Raw genomic sequence first — 12,579 nt, forward strand, 5'->3', positions numbered from 1 at the left:
CTTTTCTAACTCATTTTATCGAATGACTGAGTTTTATTCAATAACTTTGAATATTACAATAATTAGTATAATAAAAATAAGCGTGATAGAGTTCATTTCCTATAAATGAATTAGATAATCCTTAATCAGTTATTTGTTTCTTTTAATCTAGTTTTTAACCGTTTATTAGGAACCTTAAATCCTTAAACAGATATATATATTTTCATTAGAAAGCTTCAAAAATTATATTCTCATAAACGTGTTAGATAAGCTAAATATATTTAATTTTTATTAGCTTGAAATTTTATTTCTACTTTTTTATTGTTGAAAAAATTACCTAGTTTCTCAAATTTTGGCCCCCAATTAATTTCAAACTGAAAATTTCAAAATCTTTACAAATAATCATCTTATAATAAAGTAATTCATGTAGTATTTCACAGATTTTAAAAATGACATTTTTACTGCTGTAATTTTAATTATTTTCTAAAAAGGACTAAAATTTCACTTCTATATTTCAACAAGGAATGAACATCGTTTTATAAAATTTATAATCTTGTTTCTTTTCTAGTTTTATTTTTTATATTTCTATAAATTGACCCTTTTAAATTATTTATAAATTATGCAGATATTTTTAAACGTTTTTACTTTTTTCGTTCTCATGATTTTCAAATCTTAAATATAGATCAGAACCCAAATATTTCAAATTTGATATCTTCGCCAGGTTTTTTATATATTATTCAATTTTAGATCCATGAGAATATTTTCTACTTTAAACCGTGATTTGGGCTTTTCTTAAATTTTAATTTATAATGACCATTATTTTGGACTTCGTATATTCATATTTAATGGCCTTCATTTTTCTGAATATACTGAGTGTGTACCAGAAGGTGTTAGCCAAACTTAATAGTATCTCGGACTTGTAAAATTCGCTAGCGCCCATAGGTTTGCTCGTAGAAAGAAGTATCCGCGTGATTTTTTATGCGACATTTCCTCAAATATCTAATGGTGCCTTTTACTTTTACATGCAATTAAAAATAAAGCTGTTATTGGCGAAAACTAAAGATTTCGCTAAATTGTTAATAAACAAATTAAATTATTAGTTATTCGCTGATGTCCGCTAGGATAGGATTCTATTCTACATAATTTTCCGAACCCATTCCAATAATTTATTTGCTGTAGTGAATTTTTTTGAGGTTAAGACCTTTTTGAATCTCCGTTGACTCGCTATTAAGGGACTGATTCAGAACATCAAAATAAATAAAAAAATTGATATGGATAAATGAAGCGGGGTAGACGCTTCATTTTTCCTCTGTTCGTAGTTTTGTGTTTTTGCATTTAAAATATATATCTTAAAGTACAGATAGAAACATTTTAACAAAATTACGTTTACATATATCAAGGAAAATTTTCTACAAAATAAGTAAATTTTAAAATTATACCATTGTAGAACTTTAAAGATTCCAAGAATAAATTCCTTTTAAAATAGGTTAATGTTTGTAAATTGACTATGCAGATTTTTAAATCGATGTTGCGAACAACGTTTGAACCAGTGGAATAGAGACAAACCATCGTAAAAAATATTTTCAAGAAAGGTAACAGAAAAAGTTGTAAAGGAATATTGATAGTGAATATCGTTCTATTCTTACATTTTAAACAAAAGATCAACAAGTACTGCTGATGCAGTTCCAGGCGAAGAAAAACGTGGTGTTAGATCTGCGAGGTCTCCCATAGATGATGTTTTTCCACTGAAATTGTTAGTCGAAAAAAGACGTGAATTTAATTTAGAAACCCACATAGCGTTTTTGGATTTCGAAAAATCTTTGATAGGGTTACTAAAACCCTTATATGAAAAATGTTGAATAAAAGAGGCTTTCCAAAACAATCCATGCAACGGTCCGCAGCATGTATATAAGAAAAAAATTGTGATAAACACGGTTAAGAAGTTGCTGGAAGACAATGAAATAACCCAACGAGTTAGGCAAGGTTGCAGTATGTCTCCAATACTTTTTAATTTATATATTGATGATATTTTAAGAGAGTAGAAAACAAAGATAACAACCGGTATTCCAGTAAACAAAAATTTTATTATTAGTGCAATCATGTTCGCAAACGACCAGTTCCTGATTGCGGAATCTGAGGATAATCTGCGAAGAATTTAACCATTGTGTAAGAAATGCAATCTTAATATAACTAAATTTCTATATTTAGAGAAAACTAAAGTGCTAGCATTTTGGTAAATGGATCCTGTGAGGTCGTAGGTAGTAATGAATGGAAGAGTTCAGAACAAGTTAACAAGTTTAATTATTTAGGGTGTGAAATCAACGTGAATGCAGAGACAGATATTACAAGGAAGCTATGTAGATAACAGAAAATATGTAACACAATAAGAAGAGTCCTATGAAATAAGACCAAAAGGGATACTCAGTTGAAATTACATAATGTTATGGCCGTACCGAATATTGCTATATGATACCGATAAAAGCCACAAGAAAAATGTTTAAGCTGCAGAAATGAGATTTTTAAGAGAATTTTTTCCCGTATTGATCATCTTAGAAGTGTGGATATTCGAATTAGTTGGGTATAACTAATATCTATGATAAAATATCAAAATACCGAAAGAGATGGAAGAATCATGTTCAAAGGATGGGAAGTGGTAGAATTCCAATAAAAGATCATGGATTATAAGTCATTAGGCAGACGAAGTGTGGATCGACAAATGAAAAGATGGGAGGAGAATTAGCAATGTCTGATCAGCCTAAGGCCTAAACTGTGAATGGCAGAAGACGAAATAGGCTATTTTGTGTTTATAAATAATTCCCTATATTTTTTTCATGAACAGAAACTGTACCTGGTATGGGAGTACTGTATACTTTTATGGTGCAGCTGACAGTTGATTGAATGTTTGTAAATTAATTTATATTTTCCATTAACTTTTTTCTTTTTAATTACCTTTTTAAAAATATAAATTGATGGATTTATTAATTATTATTTATTGCTGTTTATAAAACTGTTTATTCCTGTGAAAAAAAAACAATAATTGATTTGATATGACACCTGGGAAAGAAGCAAATTTGAAAAAAATTTCAGCGTTAAAATAATGTATAAAATTATACGAAGTCCGAATTTTAACATGAATTTACTATATATATTTTGCTGATATCATGGTGTTTGGAAATCGTGTGTACAAAAGTGTCGTGTAAAAAAATAATGTTTATATTCATTTTTATAAAGAAATTAAAACAAATTTGGTTTTTAATATAAAAATAAAAAAAACAGAACAGGTTTTTAATTAGTTATACAATTTTTTTAAACAATTTTCATTTTTACATAATCATAACAAGCTCAAGTGTTTTCTTTCGTTGACAGACAATACGTTCTAAATTATTAAAATATAATTAATCAAACAGAAATATAATAATAAATATAACAACATAATTATACAAACCTAGGTCATTGTTATTATAATTACCGCATTGATTGATTAAAATGCCTAAAGTTCCACGTATTAGAATTTTAAATGAAAACTGAAACAAAAATACGGTGGTAATATGATTTGTAATTAAATAATGTACTCAGAAATGGACTATGCTTCATTTTCAACGCGTAGTCAATGTTATATATTACATTTATATGCAATAAAACCAGTATATTTAACTAAATTGACTACAATACGCATCGGTTAAATCGATATGGCAGAAATAATGTTAAAACTATTGAAGCGAGCTAGAACCGAAATGTTGTAAGTTTTATCAATTTGTCTGAGTTCTCGAGAGAGCGATTTTCCACGGGTAAATGGGGCTTCATCAGGTTAAGGTGCCCATTTCCCATTTTTGCGGACCCTTATTGACTTCAGTTGCAACCTCCCTTTCTGTATTTATTACAGCAGGATTGCTCTCTGAATCATTCCAGTACTACATGCACACTCAGCTTCCCCCCTCTTCTATTCGGTTCTACTCTTCTCTTTTACTCTCATTCTCATTGAACTATATTCATTCTTCGTGTAACCACTTCAATAAATAATTTACCAAACTCTTATCCACAATCGCAAAACAAAAATTAAATATTTTTTTTTTAATTTACGGTTGTTAAATATTTGTTCTGTTTATTTTTTAATTTTAATACTCGTGTGTCTGTGTATGTGTGTGTGTGTATATATATATATATATATATATATATATATATATATATATATATATATATATATATATATAAATGAAGAGTTACTGAAATCTGAGAGTTTTGTTTTTCTACGCTAGATTCCGCATGATTAAAAAATAAAAATATTGCTATTATTTTTATATGTTACTCGTATTTACAAATTCCATGACCGATTTATTTCTTTGCTCTTAAGTAGTTTTAAGGACAACAGTATACTACTACTGATTTTAAATTAATTGTAATTTTTTTTTTGTCTTCAGTTATTTGACTGGTTTGATGCAGCTCTCCAAGATTCCCAATCTAGTGCTAATCGTTTCATTTCGGTATACCCCTTACATCCTACATCCCTAACAATTTGTTTTACATATTCCAAACGTTGCCTGCCTACACAAATTTTTCCTTCTACCTGTCCCTTCAATATTAAAGCGACTGTTTTTATTGTAAAATAAAAACTGTATTTACACATAAAATGCGTACACCCTGTTTTTAGTGCGAGAAAACTATCAAAAATCTTTAAATGGTTACATGAGAACAAAGGAACAATTAAATTTTAAAATTTTAACAGAAATAATATTATTTAGCAATGTAATTTTAATGATATTTCAAACAGATATATATTTATTTATAAGTAAAAAACATCATTTATGGATGTTTTAAATAAATATGTATTTGTTGTCGCATATTCGCGGTTCAATCAGGATATTGAGAGACTAATAAACTAAAAGTTTCTTATAAATACAATTTATTACTTTAAAGATATATAAACAAAATAAATATTAATAATAATAATGAAAATAGGTATATACAATAAGACTTACAAAAAAAGACAAGATCTTTAATGGCAGTTAGATTATAAAAGCCAGAATATAGTCCAATTTATTAAAAACATTACAATGACTTTTAGAAACAAATATCGTATTAACAACAAGCTAACAATAGAAGTCACACAATTTAATTACCTGCAAATATTATTACCTTAACTCCTCGTGACGTACACTTCACTTGTTGTTGCAATACGCTTACTGATTTCGCCGTCACACAACCGTGTAGAACTCGGGTTTGCGAAACTACTCACTGTTATCGCTTTTTTATCCCTACTACACCGAACACGGCCTCGCAGAACTACTGACTATCTCCTCTGGTCCCTGGCAGTATTTATATTCCCTGGCCTACAGAATCAGTACCCACCTCATCCCTTTAATTGTTGAAAGGTAATAATTTTCATCGTCCGCTCCCTTACGTTTTTTTTATAAATTCTTATTCCGATCCGGTAACCCCTCTGATCGAACAACAGTTTTTTGAGATGCCATTATATGTATTACAAAGAATATATTGTTAAATGGACCTGTTACTCTGAGAAAAAGAATCCCTTTTAATTCCTTCTGGATTCTTCTTTTCATTATTATTTTCTACTTAATTGGAAGAAATCCGTTACCCTGGTCCGATATAATGGTCCTGTTGCAATATGTTTATTTTAATCGCATTTATGATCATTGTTATCCACTTTCTCCTTCGTAACAAGTATAACATTTTCGACTGTAAAATATCCGTATACTGACAGTTGCGTACTATGACAGTTTTATAGTTTCGTGTGTGCCGTCTTTCGTCAGGCGGCACACATCCATCTGATAGGAATTTTCGTTTCATAAGTCAACGAGCATGTCTGGAGTAATGAAAGCGGCAGCTGATTCAATCCTGTTCCTCAAATCAGGTAAATCAACAGGTAGCGGTGACGCATACGCAAGATACTTTACAAATCCCCAAAGAAACAATCACACAGGATCGGATCAGGTGAATTAGGAGACCATCAAAAACAAACGTCATTCATTCCCGTACAGAGTTATGCAGTAAGGACGAGCACCATCTTTTTGCCAAATAAAATTCTCTAGTCACCTGCACCTGTTTAAAGAGATTTTAGAACAAATTAAAACTCTGATATTCTTTTTTGTACATCTGGTATTATAAAATGTTATACCTAACATTAGAAACATTACAGTTTTTGTTTTAATTTCATAGTATATGAATAAAGAGCGAGATTGAACCTACTTCATAACTAAGTATATTTGACCACAACGGATGAATGCAGACATTTCAGTAATACCAACGAAGAGAATTATCACCGCAGCCAATTATTACGTAACCTAAAATATAATTCTTCTAATTATTATGTATTTCTAATGAAATACATATTAAAATATCTGAACTAATTTTAATAAATTTCATCTTATACTTTTAGAGTATAAACAATTTTTTAAATTCTACTCTCGGATTGTTAATGTGTTTTCATCATTCATTTCATAAAAAAAACCCTTTATCATGTTTCTGGATGGTTGGTCTTTCTCTTAAGTAAACTACTGATGTCGGTTGAACAAAGCAACCGCATTAAGGAACTTCCAGACAGTCCGACAATGCGGCTCTCGCCACATTGACTCGCCGCTTGTGAGTGGCCAATTTTCCCCATGACCTCACGTTCCAGGGTGGTCCGGTCTCTGGCTCCCCCAAGAGCAGGGCAGTCAAACATCAGGTGTTCATTTGACTGGAACTCCCCGTAGACGCACAGCCCATCAGCTGCAAGGCGGAACCGAAACAGATATTGATTTAAATTAACATGGTTGGTGAGCACCCGGGCACCAGTTGTCCTTAAAAACGAGCTCGAGGTATACCATCCCCCCCAGATCCTGTATAAACCTATACAAGGATCTTCCCGTTAGTCGTGGTGTCCCATTCCAGCTGTCATGCTTCCATCGCGAGGCTGCAGCCTCTTCCGCAGGCGGGAGATGAGATACTAGGAAATTTAGATCAGACGAATTGTGATCACCGTTCCGTTCCGGTACTGGCCCTGCTCGAAACCGCATCCCATATATATCGGCCTCCCGACCTCTTCGCAATCTCCACATGATTGCCCGAACATGGATAATGGCTTATGAATCATAGTTATATTTGTAACCTCAGTGTCATTTAATGTCTTCGATTAAGTGACCCAAAAACTGTTTGTATTTGTTTTTCGCAGCTTATTCTAAATCTTGCGCAGACTCGATATATTTTACCTATTTCTTAACCAAATTCAACATTGAAATGTTTTTCTTTTGAATATAACGTATAGCAGTAATTTTCCCCATTTTCCAGGCCCAAATCGTTGCTTCTTATAAATTACTGAAAATATTTTATCTACGCTTGTTCCACAGTTTATCAATCGCAGTTGCAGATATCAGTTCTAAAGTTAAAATCGCCTATAAAATTGAGTATTCTAAATATTCATGTAATAGCCTACCTAATTTTTAAGGTAGTTTTAAGAAAACAAATTGCTCAAATTACCTGAATAAATACGGTATATTATCGAGAATATTTATTACCTTTATGTTTGTGTGGACGAAATATGCTCAAATAATATAAAATGCTTCAATATACTTATATAGAAACGGGATGGGGTACAGTGGCGGGTATTTTAGGTTAAAAACTGAAGTAAAAAATGTCTATTATTATAAGGTAATTGCCATGATAATTGGAAAAGTAGTGGCCGTATTCTAAATTACAGGGCAAACTGTTACAAATTATCCCATTACGACAATGACCATTATAAGTTTTAATAGTGCAGGCAATTTGTTTTACAATGAAACTTGGTTACTAGAGGTAATGTCAAATAGAAGTGTCCTAACTGAAAGGGAGAATGATTATTTGGGAGATGTATTTGTAAAAGGAAGTTTCCGCTGTGAATACAATATTCACATTATTATTTTCTTCATACTATTTAGTGAGTATCGACTACTGTAGTCATTAGACCTTGTCACAAGCTAAAACTTTCTCATTCTCATTAAAATAAGGACTAAATCAAAAGACCAGTCTCATCAAGCTGTTTTATGAAACAAATATGTCATAAAACAGTTTCCCTTGCCATTTAAAAACATACAATCTATTCCTGAAGAAATGTCGTCAAAACAATCAAAACCGGGTTTAGAGCCTTCAGTTATTAAGAACAATACAGTTTTAAAGAAATTCATGAATTGAAAAGAAAGGTAAAAAAACGCAGATAAAAGAACATCAATAAACAGTCATCCTGACATGAAACGTTTCATATGTTAAACAACACTCTAACAGACCACTTTTTCTTAACAACTTGTAACTTTTATATTTTTTATCATTATAAGATAAATCTATCGCCAAATTTCCATTTAATTTAGGCCTCATTCTAAGGCATCTGTATAACGTGCACTCTATATGTTTCACCGTGGGATATGAGTCACAGCTTCCACATATTGGTCTCTGTTCTACTAACATGTAAGATAAAGTTAGCCTAGTATGACGAAATCAACCCAGCGGGTTGGTCTAGGGGTGAACTTGTCATCGCAGATCAGTCGACTGATTTCCAAATCGAGAGTTCTAAGGTTCAAATTCTAGTAAAAGCTTTTATACGGATTTGAATACTAGATCGTGGATACCGGTGTTCTTTGTTGGTCGGGTTTCAATTACCCCACACATCTCAGGAATGGTCGACGTGAGGCTGTACATGACTATATTTCATTTACATTCATATATATCATCCTCTGAAATAATACCTTACGGTGGTTTCGGAGACAGAACAGAAAAAATGTATAACCAACTCGAAGTCTTGTAATAACAACTTGTTCTCGACGGGTCTCTTGTTTTAGTGGAAAATGGATTATTCTTATAAGCTTCGTTGTAAGCGTATCCTTTCTTATGGTCTGCGTGACATAATTTTTAAAGTCATCTATCTAACTAAAGTAAATCGACTTCGTTGTTGTTTGTCGCTTCTTTGGCTGCTTTTATCAATTTCTTTATTCCTTACAACACCTATGGTCAGATATCCGTATGAAGATACATTGTTTCCCTCATATTCTTTGAGATTCTTAATTGCCGTTAAGACATCTTGAACAAGTGCATCAGGTGTGAATCTGTTGCTTAATGCAGTGATCCTAATCCTTAATTTAATGATTGAATTTAAGGAATCAGAGCAGACAAGCAATATCTCTTTACTATAATATATAACAAAACAAAGAGCTTGCAGAATAGCGTATAACTTTACTGTGTAGACGTTGAATATTTTAGATAGTCCTCAAAAGTGGATTTATGATCGTTTTATTGTTACTTTCTAATTTGAAGATTTCTAAATTATCTAAAATTTTCATTCTTTTTCCTTTAAAACATTTCGGAATTAATTTCATCATTTCTTCCATTTTCATTGGGGCATTTCTTTCTAATATTTAATGCATTGCATAATTAGAATCTAGTTTTTTACTTTTAAAAGATCTCATGTGTTCGTTATATCTTAATTTTAATTTTTTCTCGTTTGTCCAATGTATGTTGCATTGCATTTACATTTTATTTTGTATATACCATTAGTGTTGTAAATATTTTTTTCTTCTATATTACTATTAAAAATCTTTTTTAGTGTTTTATTTGCATTTTTATAATATATTTACTAAAGAATTGTTGAATTCGGTAAATTCTTTCCCAGTAAATGTTAATTTACTCCATTTAAAGGTTTCTTTATCGTTTGTAGTTTTTATTTCATATAATTTGTTTCTAATTTTATTCATTCTTCTGATTAATTCTTTTTTATACCCGTTATTTTCTGCTATTTGAAAAATAGTGTTTAACTCTTTTTTATAATCTGGTTTCTTTAATGGTAATCTATGTTGTCTATTTATCATGTATCTAAAAGCCGCTAATTTATGATCAATTGGTTGATTCGAATCCTAAACTAAGATGCTATCTGTATAGGTTTCTTTTCTATATATTTCAAAATCAAAATTATTATTATTATTTCTTTTTACTGGTTTAAAACAATTAATAATTAATTAAACTTTTAATTAAGTTTAATAGTTTAATTAAATTATTAATTTTTTAGACTTTTTTTTAATGTTTTAGGGAGCCGTGGACTATCCTGAAGAATTGAGATTATGGAAACCGGAAACCGTCTTATCTGCTGAAGGTGCTTCTCGGATGTGCAGTCAGCTGTTTTGTGGGACCACTCAAGCGACAGAGGGTAAGAATCCCATATAGTACAGTCAATTTGTATTTTTAAATCCTTACCTACCGATTGATGTTTCTTCCATATGTTAGGGGTAATGAGGGAAGCTTAACTCCAGATTTTTAACATCCCCCTCCCATAGATTTTTGAATATCTCAAAAAGTTTATGAAATGCGTTTTTCTCTGCATCTATGCATTTTAGAGAAACGTTTTACAAACAAAAAATGTAAAGGACATTCTCCTCTACAATTAATTTTTTTAAAGTTATGCCGTATAATTTGAAATTGAAATACTGGGTGGCGCTGAAGTTGTAAAAAACGTGTTTTTTCGGTTTTTTCACCGGAAAAAATTGTTTTTCGTCTGTATTGTATTTGGAAAAGTTGTTAATCTTAAAAAAACAGACAACTTTTATTTAAACAATTTTCTTGTACGACTTACCGTTTTGGAGCTGTAGCTTTTGAAAATGTTGTGACTTGGGCACGTGTTCGAAACCGGTCTAGTTGCTGAACAATGCCGATCTCCCCGGCTACAGTAACAATAGGACCGCTGCGTTGCCATTATACCGCTATAACTCTGGAATTCTAAGTCGTACAAGAAAATTGTATGAATAAAAGTTGTCTGTTTTTTTAAGATTAACAACTTTTCCAAATTCAATACAGACGAAAACAAATTTTTCTGGTGAAAAAACCGAAAAAACACGTTTTTTACAACTTCAGCGCCACCTAGTATTTCAATTTCAAATTATACGGCATAACTTCAAAGACATTAATTGCATAGGAGAATGTCCTCTACATTTTTTGTTTGAAAAACTTTTTTTTAAATGCATAGATTCAGAGAAAAACTCATTTCAAAAACATTTTGAGTTTTTCAAAAATCTATGGGAGGGGGTATGCTAAAAATCTGGAATTAAGCTTCCCTCATCACCCCTAACGCATGGACAAAAGATCAATTGGTAGGTAAGGATTTTCAAATACAGCCTATTTTGATGACAAATTGCCTGTACTAATAGGCCCCTAGATTTTACTTTCCCACCTAGCGCTATAGCACAGCTATAGCTCTACGGAAATTAAGTTAGAGGGAAAGTATGGAAATCTGTTCAATTTAAACAAATGCGGTTTTTTCCGGATCTTTACGTTTTAGCACCTAAGGAATCCAGAATACTCTAAAACCGGATGAAAATTTTCCGGATACTCGTATCTATGTGTGTATTCGGTGTTAGATGTCTCACTCTAAATCACCTTATATCTTCAAAACTACTCGAATGCGGTAACCCTCGGTATCTCGAGATTTCCCCAATTAAGGTCTTATTTTTGTTAGGGACATGTGTTAACAATTAAGAAATAATATTTCAACAAAAAAAAAATACTTTAGCAAAATCGCACCCCACCCCAAAAAATGTTCTAAATAATCTAATGGCTAAGTTGATATAATGTGTCAATACTACCCCCTCTAACCACAAGGAGCGCTAATAATGCAATGAAGGAAGTAAAGCTGCTGTAGTCGTCTTCCATTTTGTAACGTCACAGGTGATGGGTTGAATTAAATAAATGAATAATAATTAAAGTGTAAAAATGTTTTTAAATTGGCCGCTAGTACCGCCACACCGACGCGAATGAAATACGGAATGCGCGCGCGCTTTAGTTAGAATCATTGAATTAAATAAACAAAAAATATTATATTTAAATAAAATTATAAATATTGTAAATTATGTTGTGTGTGTAAGCCGTGCATCAGAATAAAGCCGCGTGGCGGGAAAGTCCTACAACTGTGTTGTCTGCTTTTTTCATTTTTTTTACAATTGTAAACAAAAGATGCTTGTTTTCAGGAGCTGTGAAATTTAAATGACTTTCTAATGGTTCAGACCAGCCTAACAAATCAGCTAATTTTATTTTTTTGGAATCATCAGTTTTTAGTAATGAAATATAAATTATCACAACCCATTAAATTTTACACTAAAAACAATTTCTATTATTATTTAAAAAAATATATTTTTATAGAATGAAATAATAATACAATATACAAATGATTTACTGAAAAATGATGACTCGGCAATACTCGATAAGAATATTTGCTGAACCATTTTCAATTTATTTGGGCTTAATAACAGCTGTAAAAATAGATTATTGGTTAAATATAAAACGACATTATTTAATATAAAGGTTTTATTACATTTTCTGAAAAATCAATTTGTAGTATTTTAATTTTTTTGTAAAAATGAATATTTGAGTACATAAATAAAAATTTCAGAGTATGTGTGCATAGTATACACACACATACACTCACAAAACACGTGTAACGGACGAATTTTCAGCCTGTTACTTTACCGTCCTCAACTCGTCAATGAGTTAGTTATTACTTTACTTTGTATTTTAATTTCAGTTCAATGGACATGAGTAGTACGTTTACGGACACAAGAATAACCGCGTTTAATACTTGGGTAAAATGTATTACGC

This window comes from Lycorma delicatula, chromosome 5, assembly GCF_047948215.1.
Source record: "Lycorma delicatula isolate Av1 chromosome 5, ASM4794821v1, whole genome shotgun sequence".
NCBI classification, from domain to species: Eukaryota; Metazoa; Arthropoda; class Insecta; order Hemiptera; family Fulgoridae; genus Lycorma; species Lycorma delicatula.